Source organism: Herpailurus yagouaroundi, unplaced genomic scaffold (assembly GCF_014898765.1).
Source record: "Herpailurus yagouaroundi ecotype Mexico unplaced genomic scaffold, PumYag 29, whole genome shotgun sequence".
In the NCBI taxonomy this organism is placed as follows: domain Eukaryota; kingdom Metazoa; phylum Chordata; class Mammalia; order Carnivora; family Felidae; genus Herpailurus; species Herpailurus yagouaroundi.
In genome coordinates, this window is record NW_024412377.1 from 63,295,330 (window position 1) to 63,310,053 (window position 14,724).

The following is a 14,724-nucleotide window of genomic DNA, read 5'->3' on the forward strand; positions in this document are numbered from 1 at the left end:
AAAAAAAAAATCATGGTGCATGAAGATCAGCCAGTGCATATGATCAGTCCTTATCATATGCAACCTGTATTCTCAAAATATTTTACTCAGGGCGGGGGACACTGAATGAGCACATATATGTAGATTTTTGAGTCCAGCAAATAGGGGTCAGATCCAAGGGCCTTGCTTAGGAACTGCGGGACTTTGGGCAAAATACTCCATATCCTGAGCCTCAGTTTCTCTCCTCCATAAAATGAGGAAAATAGTAACTCTGTGAAAGGGATGAAGAATAATTTAAGTATCTGAGACAGAAGAGGTACTCATCAAGTGATAGCTGCTTTAATTATTGTCCTCCCTTGTGACTTCTTCCCCTACGCGAGGTTCCCAAAGGAACCTGAATATTGGCGTTAAGCTTAAGATGGGGAAGCAGGGGTAAAAGGTAACATGATGTCCAGGTACGCTTTGCGTTAAGCAATACTTTATGAAAATTAAGAATCAAAAGCAAAAACATAGTGAAAGGAGAGTGAAAGCAGTCATTTGCTTTCAGAAAGATTCTCCGTGAAGCTGTAAACTTCCCTGATTTATTTAAAATGTGAGTTCAGGGGCGCCTGGGTGGCGCAGTCGGTTAGGTGTCCGACTTCAGCCAGGTCACGATCTCGCGGTCCGTGAGTTCGAGCCCCGCGTCGGGCTCTGGGCTGATGGCTCGGAGCCTGGAGCCTGTTTCCGATTCTGTGTCTCCCTCTCTCTCTGCCCCTCCCCCGTTCATGCTCTGTCTCTCTCTGTCCCAAAAATAAATAAAAAACATGGAAAAAAAAATAAAATAAAATAAAATGTGAGTTCATTTTCGTGCCACTTCTGGGAATGTATTCTAGACATCTGGGGTCTGTTCTCCAGGACAGACCTGGGCCCAGAAGAGACTGGGGTCCTGTTGAACAAGCAGATTTAAGGTAGAAGTCAGGGCACCACTGGCTCATGGGAGGAGACAGAAGAACCGAAGTGATCTGGAGGGGCCGCAGCCTTGGAAAGCAGGGGCATCTCTGTGGGAGACCCCTTAGGAGGAGAGTCTGTAGTGGGGCAGGAGATGGAAAGGAGGGGACACGAGAGAGGGGGCCTTGTGGCTATATGAGAAAGGCCACACACAAATGGTTAAAATATTGCTTACTTCTATTATACCATGAAAAAAAACGGCAGTGACCAGAGCTGCCTGGATTAGGAAGAAAGGGTGTAATTCCATCTCGGGGCTTCTGGTGAGTTGAGCTTGTGGTTCTGTGGTTTATGATGTCACCAGAGCCCCTGGCTGGAGCCACAGCCTTTTAATTTACAACTTGGTAAATGGGGAGGCCGAGGGTCCATCATGCCTGCTGGAAATGTGGTGAGGACCCAAGGGTCGAGGTTGGCCTGGGAGGTCAAGTTCCAGAGGCCGGCCCCTCCTTCCCTTAGTGGGGAGTCTTGGTTAAGCTACTTTTCTTGCTCTGTCCTCTGTTTCTTCTCTCCCTTTCTCCCCATCCCTCCCTCCTCATTTCCCCAAGTTGCACAGCTTCATTTTCCCATGATTTATTTTATAAAAAGCCCAAGTTAGCCAGATTCCTCTGGCCTTCCTGCTCATTAAACTCACAGTTCAAACCTTTCTATCCGAAAGCCCACCCCAGAAAGGCTCAAATGTGACATCTCTGACTTTTGAAGGAAGAACCCTACTGTGAATTGGGTGGCTCCCTTCTGTCTTCTGTTCTGCCTCCAGCCTCCCACGTACTCATGCATGTCAAGGTCAGGAAGTGATGGTTTAGCCTCAGCAGATGCCTGTGGCCTCCTCAAGCATGGCGGCATGTTGGTCCCTGAGTGCCTTTGGTTATCCTAGTTCCTCAGCCTCCCTTTATCCTTCAGCCCATAACAGAAGCTTACTGGATATTTATTATTGGCAGGATATGCTAGGGTGAGATCTGGGGACATAGCAGAAGACAAGATAGAGATGATTGCTATTCTCATGAAGCTCCACCTGCCTGCCTGACACCTGCCATTTTGGGGTCACAGAGATCTCAGAGTTAGCATGTCTCAGCCCTTGTCTCCAGATCTGCTCCTCCCCGAGGGCTCCCTATTCAGTTTCTGCCACTATCATTGCCTACTCAAGCCATTCACCTAGGAGTGTCCTGCCCAATTTCTCTTTTTCCCTCATCCCCAACCCCCAGTCCGTGAGCTGGTCTGGCCCATGCCCTCTCTCAGAACTGGTCTGGACCACTTCTCTCCACCTCACTGACATCGTTTGATTCTACCAGCTCTTAACAATTGCAACAGCATCCTGGTGGCACTTCCCACTTTTTTAAAAATTGTTTTTTCTCACCCAGGAGTTCTCCAAGTGGGGTCCCCCCACCAAGGAAGTGTTGGAAATGCATATTCATGGGCCTCCCCCAGACCTATTGCGTCAGAATCTCCAGGGGTGGGGCCCAGCAATCTTGAGTTTGACAAACACCCCAGGTTATTTTGATACAAGCTCACGTTTCAGAGTGTCCTCAGTCCACTTGTCAACCAGGCGAGGCACTTGGAACTTTTTAATGCATTCTCGTATTTACTTTCATTTTACAGGTGAAGGGACTGAGGCCTGATCTTGGAGGGTACATTGAGCTGTAGCACGTCCAGCTGAGGACCCTGGCTGAGCTTCCCATTATCCTTTCCCACGGCCTGTAAGATGCTATCCCATCTGGCCCCAGTCTCTCTCCCCAGCCTTCCCTTGAGCAACACTGTTGCTTGGACTCGCTCGTTTTAAGACATTCTAATCTTTTAGTTTCAGGGACACACAGTTCCCTTTCCAGCCTCAGGGCCTTTTCACACACTGTTCCCTCTGCCCGGATCACTCACTGTCCCGTTAGTTTACATGGATAGCACCTTCACTTCATCATTCAGTCCCAGCAAAAATGTCACCTCCTCAGAAAGATTGCCCCTGACTGTCTTAAAATAGGTTTCCCTGCTATTCTCCATTTTAATTCCTGACATGTCTCCACACGGCACACACAATTAGTAATAACTTGATTCATTCATGTATTTTTACGTCTCCTCCCCTGGGAAGTGAGCTCCTTGGGGACAGGAGCTGTGTCTATTCACCACAAATTCCTAGTACCTAGCCCCAGAAATACAGCATGGAACAAATGAGTGAGTGAACGAATGAGCGAACAAAATAGTCTATTTTGTTTTGTCAACAGAGTCCTTACTTGTCTTTAAGGTCTCAGCCCAAATATTGCCCTCTCCAAGGAGCCTTCCCTTGTTCCCCTGGCGGAGTGGTGGGGGGGCGGGGGGGGGGCGGGCAGTGGGAAGGCAAGAGTGTGGGCTCTGAGACACGGAGACCTGAGTCTATGAAACAGCTTGTGTCACTTCCTGGCCGCTTGCCATTTTGTCTGTCTGAGCTCTCTCACGGGCAAGATGGAGAGTTTCTTGTGAGGATGGAGATAATGTGCCCAACGCAGAGCAGGCCCTTAAGGAGGAGTGGCTGCTCCTGTTCTAGAACTAGTTACTCACATAACTCCCTCACTCGACAGACAATGAGAGAGGGAGCTCCCAGAGCACTGGCCTCTGTCTCGTTACCCATGCTGGTTGAGGGTGGAGGCAGAGTGAGTCCTCTGCCCACCCCTCCCCGTGCACACCCAGGGCATGGTTTTGGTGGCCAGCCGGCCAGAGGACAGTGAGAGGGCTGTCTGTGTCTGTGGGTGAGCCCGGTCTATGACTCACAGGGAAAGGGAACACAACTGGCTTGAAAAGCAAGCTAGACCTATTTACTGATGCTCCCCTCCAACGAACATCCCAAATAGATGAGCCAAAAACGCAAAGAAAACCATGGGATCGTTGCTTGAGCCGAGTCTCCCGTTTGCCACAAGATGCCACCGAGTTGTTTCGCAACACTGCTTGGAAAGGCCCAGCGGGTTTCTTTTCCACCCAGAGCTTCTTCCTTCCAGCGCTTGCCCTCAGCTGCATGGGTGGCAGGGCATGCGGGAGCCCCTGGATTCCTGGGAGTCCTCTGCGTTTTTGCCCCATCCTCCCTTGGTGATTGATAAAGTGTGTTTTTCTCTCGCTGAGAATCCCGGCCTCGCGGTAGATGCTGAGGACCGCCGGCCCATTCTCCCTCCAGCAGACTCGTCCCTACCACGGAGCTTCCCGAGCTGCTCTGCCTAGTGCTGACCTCTGCTCGCGCCTGTGACCAGGGGACCCATCTTCACGTTCAACAGCGTCTGCCATCTTGGGCTGTGTTCAGTCACAGGCGGGCACTTTGAGGTCTCAGCTTCCTCTGGAGGCAGGACTTGGCCGTTGGTCCGCTTCCCGAGTGCTCCCTGGGCACGGTGCATGCTAGTGAGACTTCTGCTTCCAGATCCCCCCTCCCCCTTGGTGTCTATCAGTCAGTATCTTTCACACTCGAGGCATTTGGATACATCTCACCTCCGTGATTTCTGCCACAGTATGTTTGCAACTGATACTGTTACTTCTAATTTTCTTTCAAATCCGCTCACTGTTTAACATCGATAGATATTTGACGTGGGAAGTTTATACCATCATCGTAAATAGAAAAGCAGTGTCAATTGCCATTAAATGATAATAATAATACAACAAAGGCACAATCAGTTAACGTCAGCTAGCTCTTTCTGCCCACGAGAAACTTGAGCCGGGGACCTGCTTTCTCTCTGTGAAGAGGGAGAGACAGCAAGTTTTAGAGATGTGTTAAAGTCATTTCCGCGTTAAACTGTGACTTTTTCCTTGATACAATCAAAAAATGTGAAAGAGAATCGAGAACAAAATAATGTCTTGATTTCATGTTATTTAAGGCTATGTGTGGGGACCACCTAAACCGTATTAGGTATCGCGATTTTTGTCAACAATGCTGTGTTCTGTACTTCAAAATTGCTAAGAGACTGGATCCCAAGTGTTCTTACCACAATAGAGAGCTGACGGTTATGTGACCTGCTAGAGATGTTAGCTAAAGCCACAGTGGTAATCACACTGTAGTATAGAAATGTATCAAATCCACATGTTGTATACCTTTCACGTACACAGTATCATACGTAAGTTACATCTAGGAAGACCCCTAATACTGAGGTAGGGAAGGCACTGAGTGTTTTGCAGAGATTGACTCACTTTTCTTTGTAACAGTCTGTGATGTTGTATTATAATTATCCCCATTTTACAGATTAGTTAATTGAGGCATCAGGAGGCTAACTCGTTTCTTCATAGAGCTTGTAGGTAGTGGGGGCAGGATTTGAACCCAGCTGTCTGATTCTAGAAGTCTTGATCTCAAATGCTGGTCTCTACAGCCTTCGAAGCGGTCACTTGTCCCAGCGTTTTGGCAGACTTTGTCCACGTGTAAGCAGGGTGGGTCTGGTGTAGGCAGGGTTGCTTCCTCCCGGGGCTGGGGACTGTGGCCATCATGCCCGCAGTGCTCTTGTGTCTTCAGGTCTGTTCTCTTCGTCGAGCGCCTCCTGTGGGTGCGGTGCTGTGGTGGGCACTGGGGTTGTGGGTGCCGGTGCACCCCAGACCTCGCTCCCAGGGAACTCACGGTCATCCGGTGGGGGACAGAGACCTGTAAATGGCACTGAAATAGCCACGTGATGGGGTTCTGTTACAGAGGGGGGCCCTGGGATGCGATGGGCTATAGGTACCTCGCTCGGTTTGAGAGGTGGAGAGGTAGGTGGGGCTTGGCAAATGCCTTCTGAAATGAAGAAGGACACAGAGGTCATGCAGAACACAGGGAGCACTGGAGAAAAGGCCCAAGGCTGGCCAGCTGGGGATGGGGAGGGCAGCATGCTTCTTGACTCCCTTGAAGAGCGTAAGCAAGTCTCTGGAAGCCCTGTGGGGAATATGACAGCCCTGTAGGGAAGAAGTTGGGCCGGCTCTTCTTTGTCATTGCCTTTCCAAAGGGCACAGATCTGGAATTTTGTGCGTGGTGACCAGGGAAGACCTCCGGCTCAACAGAGAAAAGCGGAGGCTTTGGTCCCGGGCTGTTCCCCAAAGATCGCCGCAGTCTGATACTTGTAGTCTCCGTACCGCTGTTTCAGCCCGTGACTCGGAGGTGTGCAGATTTGGCCATTCCGGGGAGTAATTTTAGGGGTAAGTCTGTTCATTTGAAACGCCACGCTGGCAATCGGGTCAGGTTTTTATGGGAGGATTTTGTGTTCTGCATATAAGGAAGCACTGCTCGTTAGCTACTACGAATGTGCCCAAAACATCTCTCTCCAGAATAGACTCGTGCTTTGCAGATGAAATGAAACATACTGGGGCCACACTCAGAATAGAACGTCCTTGGCTTGGCGATGCGATCCCCGGTGAGCCGCTGACAAGAGCCCTGCAGTGGGAACCGCCACGCTCCATACTTGGAGCTCCCCGCCGAAGGCGGGAGGCTCGGGAACCCGGAGCCGAAGGGCTGTGACGAATGGCAGGCTGTGAACATTTTTGGGGAGATGCAGATGCTCCCTGGACTATTTCAAGGATGCACATACTCTCGGGCAGCATTTGATAAGTGGCGGTGGAGGGCTAGTTCTGGCACAAGCGGTGAGGAAAAATAGTCACAATTCAGACCTTCTCACCAGCGTAGCTTAGGTTGTGTCTGCACAGAAAATGGAGATTGTTTGGGCATCTGCTCCGGAAACACAGGCAGGTGGGAAACCGGATCACCTCTGATGTACTGAAGGACACTGGCTGTGTTGCCTAACCTTTCAAGATAACAGTGTCCTATTTTATTTTATTTTATTTTATTTTATTTTATTTATTTTTAATTAAAAAAATTTTTTTAATGTTTTATTTATTTTTGACAGACAGAGAGAGACAGAGCATGAGCGGGGGAGGGGCAGAGAGAGAGGGAGACACAGAATCTGAAATAGGCTCCAGGCTCCGAGCTGCCAGCACAGAGCCCGACTTGGGGCTCGAACTCATGAACCACGAGATCATGACCTGAGCCGAAGTCGGATGCTTAACCGACTGAGCCACCCAGGCGCCCCTATTTATTTATTTTTAAATGAGGAGGTTCGGCCATATTTGGGAAGCTTTCAGGTCACTTTCAGATTTTAAGTCCAGTGATTATCTGGGGACAGTGGGTAGGAACTTGCTGGGGTGGTTTTTGCTCAGTGTGTTGGGCAGGCCCTTCAGCTGCAAGTTCTAGAAATACTCTGGGAATTTATCCACAGGACATTGAGTGCACTCACTGGGTCAAAAGGAAAGCTTGAGTGCCTGAGTCATGCAAAGGGGGGGAACTGGGGCAATGCTGGGGACCTGGGCAGCCGAACCGAAATGCTGTTTCCTGGGACTTAACTGCTAAGTCCATTAAGCCTAACCTTTTCGGGTCTTGTATTATTCGACTCTAGCCTCAGAATTCCTGCGTGGGAGAGGGTCTCATTGACCTGTCTTGGGTCCAGTACCCACTCCTTGGGCAAGGGAACACAGAGTTCCTGGAATCATAGGCCCGTCAAGACTGTAAGCAGTGGGGGGACGTGGGGGGAGGTGAGAGGGGAAGAATGCAGTGTCCATAAACAAAGTGCTTTGTTACCGGAAAAAGCAGGCATAGATACTGGATGGGCTACGATAACAGACTTCTGTTACTCTGGCGTAATCAATGAAAAGGAGATAATTTGGACGGTCACAGCGTCTAATTTTAAGGTCATAATGAGCAAGGCAGCTGCTGTCTCAGCCTGACCCTATCAAACATTTGCTTGAATATTCCACTTGGCCGTGTAGAGGCAAACATTTCTACACGTGGCCCATGAGTTGGCCATAGTAGGACCCTGGTTCCTTCAGCCGTTTGTCTAATCCATTGATGAGTAGGATTGAACAGGCCGGAGTAAGTGAAGCTGAATGACTTCAATGATAATACTGGGGTCTTTATTTTTAGATTTGGGGTCATAACTGATTTTTCGCACACGTTCCTTGGATTAGAAGGGAGAAGAGGAAGAGGAGGAATAAGAGGGGAATTGATAGCAACCCTTAAGCTCTTGGTTTACTTTATTCCTTCTCCCTCTTGGGTTAGGTGAGCAAGTTATATTGTTAAATTTCCACTAAATATTATTCTTACCATGTACTGACAGTGGAGAAACAGCTTCAAGCAGCGTTTTCCAAAGCCTGTTCTATGGGATGTAGGCCTTGAGATTCAAAAAAAAAAAAAAAAAAAAAGGGGGGGATGTTTTATAGTCAAATAAACTTGGAAGATACTCCAAATTATATTGTCTGTTGGGTATTCATGATATGCATTGGCACTGATAAGTCCTGTAGTACACGAGCGTGTTTTGTCTAATGGCATTTCCCAAACATTTTTGACCATGCGACATTAAAAAAAAATAACATCTATTACTGGATGACATCTTTGGCTTTGGGGAATGCTCACAGTGCTCTTTCACCCCCACTGATCAGGAATATGTAGGGTCATCGGTCACCTCTTCATCTTCTTGGCACTTAGAGATTTCTATACAGTGACTTCAGAGACTGTGTGTACTTGCACTGGAGAATTCTAACGCAAACCTGGGGCCTCAAAGCATACGTACATGTTGCTCTAGATTTTCTGTGACAAGGTTCATGTTTCCTCCCACCAAATGTTTGCCAGGTGCCAGTGCACAATGTCCTAGGAGGCATAGTTGGAAGGAGAGAAATGAGTAATGGATGGACCCTTCCTTAAAGAGCGTCTGGGCTCACAGGGCAAGAGTGCATGCAAACAAATCACAACAAAGAGGTCAGATGAGTGACAATCGAAAGATGCTCTGTGCCAGCCCCAGGAGGGGCTTGGTGTTTTATGTGTATGCTACGACCCGCAAGTATGTACCCTGTACCCAAGGCTCACCAACTCTGCTCTATGGTATTGTTTCCTTTTTTCCAGATAGAGGAATGGAGGTTTAGAGAGGTCTGTCTCTTGCCCGATAATGTACCCTCAGTGAATGATGGAGGCAAGGCTTCAAACTAGCTCTGTCTGACCCTGAAGCCCAGCGTCTTTCCAGACACCTCACACTGCTGCCATTTCCTGATCAGATTTCCCAGATCCCAAGGCCAGGTCGTTTCAGAGACTGTCAAATATTAGAGTGGGCTCCACCATTTAAATGAGTATTGTCTCAGAAAACCTGAGCCGTGATCTTTGTCACTGGAGGGAACTGAGAGGAGGGCAACTTTCCCCTCTAAAAAAAGTTATTTCTAGTTATGTGACCAATTCATAAATGCACTCATAAAAAGTGAAACCGTTGCTGCAGATAAGCTGGTCTCCTCTTCCCCTTTCTCAAGGGTAAACCATACGATACATTGGGGTGTGTTCCTCCAGACCTTTCTCTGTGCATCACTTAACGCACAAATGGATGTAATATGGGAAGTATCCCACTGACTGCGTTATCTTGTCCATTTTTTTCCCCACTTATCGGTATGTTCGGAGCTCTTTCTATGCAGGTACACATAGCTACATCACTCTTTTTTTAAACCACTCTTCCTTTTGAAGCCATAACTTCTTATTTTGAAATGTAAAAGTTGCAAGAATAATACGAATAGTTCAAAGATCTTCAAATACCTTTTAATGTTTTGCCCTGTCTGCTATGTGTGTGTGTGTGTGTGTGTGTGTGTGTGTGTGTGTGTGTGTATAATGTTTATACACACACATTATACATATAATGCAGTTTTCTTTTCTGAATCACTTGAGAGTAGGTACTGTTGTTATACTCCTTTCCCCCTAAATGCTTCACTGTGGATTTCCTAAGAGTAAAGATATTCTCTTAAAAAGCCATGGTAGTTATCAACTTCTCTAGATGTAATATTGGTAGATGGTAGTCACCACCTATATGCCATTTCTTCCGGCAATTAATCAACTTATGTCGTTTGTAGTACTCCTCCCTGCAATCTAGGATGCTGTCTAGGATGAGATACTGTTCTTAGTTGTCGTGTCTTTTTGTTCTTTTGTTAGCATGGAACATTTTTACAGGCTTTCTTTGTATTTTATCCTATTGACGCTTTTGAAGACTACAAGCGCTTTTTATGGAATGGACTGTTTCTTATTTTGGGTTCTCCAGTGTTCTCTTAGGGTTAGATTATTAGATTCAGGGCATGCATTTTAAGCCAGAGTATTCTATAGGTCCTTTTCAGGTGCTACCTCTGCCCCCTCACAGTATCTGCTCGGCCCTCGTTGGTGATGCTAATTTTGATCACCTGGTTAAGGTGTTGTCTGATTTGTCTCCTTTAAAGGTGCTGTTTTTTCCCCCCTCGGAATGAATATGCATTCTGTTGGAAGACCCTTAAGACCAGGCAAATAGCCTGCTCTCCATCAGTATTTCTTCCCAGACTTAGCATCCACTAATGATTCTTGCCTGAACCAATATTTATTAAGATGGTTGCAAAATGATGATTAGCCAGCTGTAACAACCCCTCCACATACACCAATGGGCTTGGCAGGGTCCTCCTTTTCCCCTTATGTATTTGTTTACCTATTTATTGTGGACTCATGGGTTCTAATTTTTAAATGGTCTATCTGTTACTTTCCTTAATTATTTTGGCGCTCAAAATGTCTCAGATTTGGCCAGTGGAAGTCGCTTCCTGTGTCCTTGTGACATGTACCCATCATTTTTTGAGTACTTTTTTACTTTCTGGCGTTACAAAATGTTCCAGGCTCATCTTGTACCTACCCTGTCTCAGCCCCAGATTGCCCCAGATTGAGCCATTTCTCCAAGGAACCTTGGTCTCTTCTAATAGGGAATAGTATGATAGACCAAGATCTGCACACTAGTGTGCTCATTGCCATTGGGTCTCATCGTCTCTATCTACTATATTCTTTTAACTATTGCCTGGTATCTCACAGAATGACTGCATAGTAGTTTATTTATCGGTTGCCCTATTGATGGATACTTAGGTGGCTTCCAACTTGTCCCTATTTAAACAACTCTCAAAGAATATTCTTGTCAGTTCTCTGTGTGCATTTGTGTAAGGAGTACCTCTCCAAGGGTGAGTGCGGAGAAGTGGAATTGCTTGTTCACAAGGTGTGTATGTTTAAAATTTTACTACATGCAGCCAATTTATTCTCCACAGTGGCTCCGCCAATGTAGCGAGCCCAGTAAACAGGATATGAAAGTCTTTATTTTTCCACACCCTTTCTCATGCCTGGTGTTGCCCAATATTTTGTTTTTACATAATTTCAGTGGTGAAGAGTGTTGTTGTATTGTTTTAATGTTCATTTTCTTGATTGTGAGGGTGAGCACCTTTCATGTGTTGGCTGGCCATTTGTCCTCTTGTCAGAGGAAATAGAGAAAGCTTTATGAGGGTTCTAACAGTTGAGCCAGACCTCACTAGATGACAAGGCTGTTAGGAGGTAGGCAAGACAGAGAAGCCGTTTCAGACGTAGGAAACAACAGAGCTAACCACAGAGTAGTGAGGGCCAACTGGTCGTAGACTTTGGATCCCCCACTTTCCTGGGGTGGGGCCCTGCTGTTTCTCCTGGTGCTGCCTCTTTCATGGTCATCCCTGTGACAAGCTTTGGAAGAGATGGGAGGGCAGCTCCCCACCTTCTATTTTAAGGTCATTTTAGAATTCACACACACCTTCCTTGTCTGAGTGAAACTGAACCGGGGCTGAGGTAGCCAGATGGTTTTCTTAGGTGGTAAAACCAACTGTGCTCACCAAAACTCAGACCAAGTGAGGGAGCAGCGGTGGGAAACAGATTGATCGTTCAGTGATATCAAGCAAACAAAACTCCACCCGGAAATGTGAGGTGGAAACCCCAACACGACGGGTGTGTAGGGTCAGGACTAGACGAGAGGCCAGCCTTTCATCGTGGCCCCGTGGTTAGAGGCTCGGAGGAAAAGCAAGAGACTGCTGAAGAAAGAACATCTTACTGTGATCATGTTGCAATCTGTACGTATATCAGATCACTATGTTGTATGCCTCAGACTAATATATTGTTATATGCCAATTATATCTCAATAAAACTGGATCAAAAGACTTAAAAAAAAAAACAATGAAGGTGGTTACGGGGTCTTGATGGTGTTCTGCTGAGGGACAGGTGCAGGGTAATTTAATAGGGTGGAGGCAAGACCTTCTTTCATAGAAAAAGGGGCTCTGTGAAGGGAAAGGGCAAGAAGAAGGGATTTCATCTGGAGCATGGGGGATTTAGGTTGGAGATTTGGAACCGACCGGGACTATCATCACTCTTCAAGTGATTTGTCAGAGGAGTTTGTGGAAGGTCCTCTTCCTCTTTGATAAAGACGCAGATTCTTTTCTCTCAGAATGATTTTGGGGCGCCTGGGTGGCTCAGTCGGTTGAGCGGCCGACTTCGGCTCAGGTCATGATCTCGCGGTCCGTGAGTTCGAGCCCCGCGTCGGGCTCTGTGCTGACGGCTCAGAGCCTGGAGCCTGCTTCCGATTCTGTGTCTCCCTCTCTCTCTGCCCCTCCCCTGTTCATGCTCTGTCTCTCTCTGTCTCAAAAATAAAATAAACGTTAAAAAAAAATTAAAAAAAAAAAAAAAAGAATGATTTGGGGCATCCTGTGTGAAAGTCCCCCCGGCCCGGAGTCTCTGCCCAGTCAGGGTCTTTGTGGGCGACTTCAGGTACAGCACCTGGGGGCACACACTGGTTTACTGCTCACACATCCGTGTACTTTCTCTGTCAAGGAGAGGAGAGGAACCTAACCGGCAGGACCTGGACCTTTCACAGGGTAAACGGCTTTTGGGGCTGCAGACGTACTTGGGAAAACGGCACAGTAATTTTTTTTCCTAATTGATATCTCGACTTACTTCTCATAACAATACCATGATTTAGGGATTCTTATTCTTTTTTCCAGCCTTTTAATACGACAGATTTGAAGCTCACAGAAGTGTTGAATTCAGGTCTCATATGAGCACTGCTAGATTCATTCATTCATCACCTAGATTCCACAGTTTTGTCTCTAGTTCCTTTGTCCCCATGTGAATTTGTGTATCTGTGTGTCTGTTATATGTATACACACATAGATCTGTGTGTCTTTATTTTTTTCAGTTCGGCTGACTCTTTTTAAAAAAAATTTTTTTTTTCAACGTTTATTTATTTTTGGGACAGAGAGAGACAGAGCATGAACGGGGGGAGGGGCAGAGAGAGAGGGAGACACAGAATCGGAAACAGGCTCCAGGCTCTGAGCCGTCAGCCCAGAGCCCGACGCGGGGCTCGAACTCAGGGATCTCGAGATCGTGACCTGGCTGAAGTCGGACGCTTAACTGACTGCGCCACCCAGGCGCCCCTGGCTGACTCTTTTTAAAGCACGTTGCAAACGTTATGACACTTCACCCATTTGGGAGACAGAAACCACACCTGCTATTTGAGTAGAGAGAATTTACTCGAATGACTTACCTAGGTATACACTTATAACCAGGGAACTGCAAAAGTAGGAAGAGAACTCTAAGGAATCGTGGAGGAGGCGAGGCTGGCGGCATAAAGGTGAAAGCCTGGGATTCTTCAACTAGAAGCCTGGCAGGGAGGCTGCTTGGGCTGGTGCTGGCCTCTGAGCGTGGGCTGGGACCCAGACCTCTGAGCGGGGGGCTGGCTGGAGGGTGCTGGTGTCTGTGTGGCGCTGGCTTCAGTGGCTGCAGCTGCCAAGAAGTGCTTGGTGCCAGGGTGAAAAGGCCGTGCTGAGTGGCAGAGCCTGTCAGAGGGTTGGCAGAGCCTGTCAGAGGGTTTGCAGAGTCCAGATCTAGCATCGGAGGCCGAGTATAGAGTACTGAGTTTGGAGTCAAGAGACAGCATTTTACTAACTGGCACAAACCTTAAATACTCCAGCATGTATCTCCTAAATCAAGAAGGCACCCCTCCTTATATACAATATCATCATCATGCCGAAACAACAGTAATTTCCTAATGTCATCCAATATGCAATCTACGTTACGGTGTCCCTGTTTATCTGCCCAAATGGTTCCATGGCTGGGATTTTCATTTTGTAGGGATTAGAATCCAGCCAGCATTTCTGCATTGCCTTTGCTTGGTGTACGTTAGTCTCATTCTAGAACAGTCTACTGCCTCCCTCTCCTTTTCAGAAATTACTATGACAAGAGGCTAGGCTGACCGAGTGGTACCAAGTCCCACATTCTGAACGTCTTAGCGTTTCTTCATGGTGTTTCCTTACCTCTTCTTCTGTCCCCAGCGTTTCCTGTGTCCTAGAAGTTTAAGTCTGAAGGCTTGATTGGATTCATTCATTTACGTCAGGAATACTTCATAGGGGGTGTTGTGTTCTTCACTGCGATGTGTATTTTAGCCTATGGATTATAGTGTCATCTTTTAAGAGGTTTAGGAACTGCAGATACAATTTTGAACCCCTGAGAGCAAAAGCCAAACAGTTCTCATGGAAAGGGGGAAGGATAACCATTTTCATTGTAACAGGTGCTGTCCATTAGTTCCGGTAGAACTTGGCCTAACCGAGCCCTCCCTGGCTCCTCTTGTGTCGTCTGGAGATGTTCTGTACCATGTTCTGGAACTTCTGCTCATCGAGAGACTAGGTTTGATCCTCAAGCATCCTGTTTTGCAATCCTTTGGGTTCTCTACATGCCCTGCCAGTGGAAGTGTGGGGCATTACCACTTCCCTGGGCATGCTGGGCTGGCTCTCTGCTGCCCCTGAACGCTGAGCTGCAGAGCCAGTTTGGTCATCATTTGTGAAAGCGGAGTTTCCTCTTCTTTTCTTGCCTGCAGTTGGCTCTTTGTGAGTTCTTCTGGGGGCTACCTTGCCCTCCCTCCTCTACGGACATGCCCTTCTCACGGGAGATTCTGCACGGGCTCAGCATTGCTGATGTTCTCTCTACCTTGTTGTTCACCA

At 47.3% G+C, this 14,724-nt stretch overlaps 1 long non-coding RNA gene across 1 annotated transcript; it reads left to right on the top strand.

Annotated features, from left to right (window-relative positions):
* The first annotated feature begins 2,555 nt into the window (after positions 1-2,555).
* Positions 2,556-12,913, top strand: LOC121011188 (uncharacterized). Its single transcript, XR_005781530.1, has 2 exons — positions 2,556-2,654; positions 12,730-12,913. It is a non-coding gene; the product is annotated as an uncharacterized LOC121011188 (long non-coding RNA).
* Positions 12,914-14,724: the final 1,811 nt, after the last annotated feature.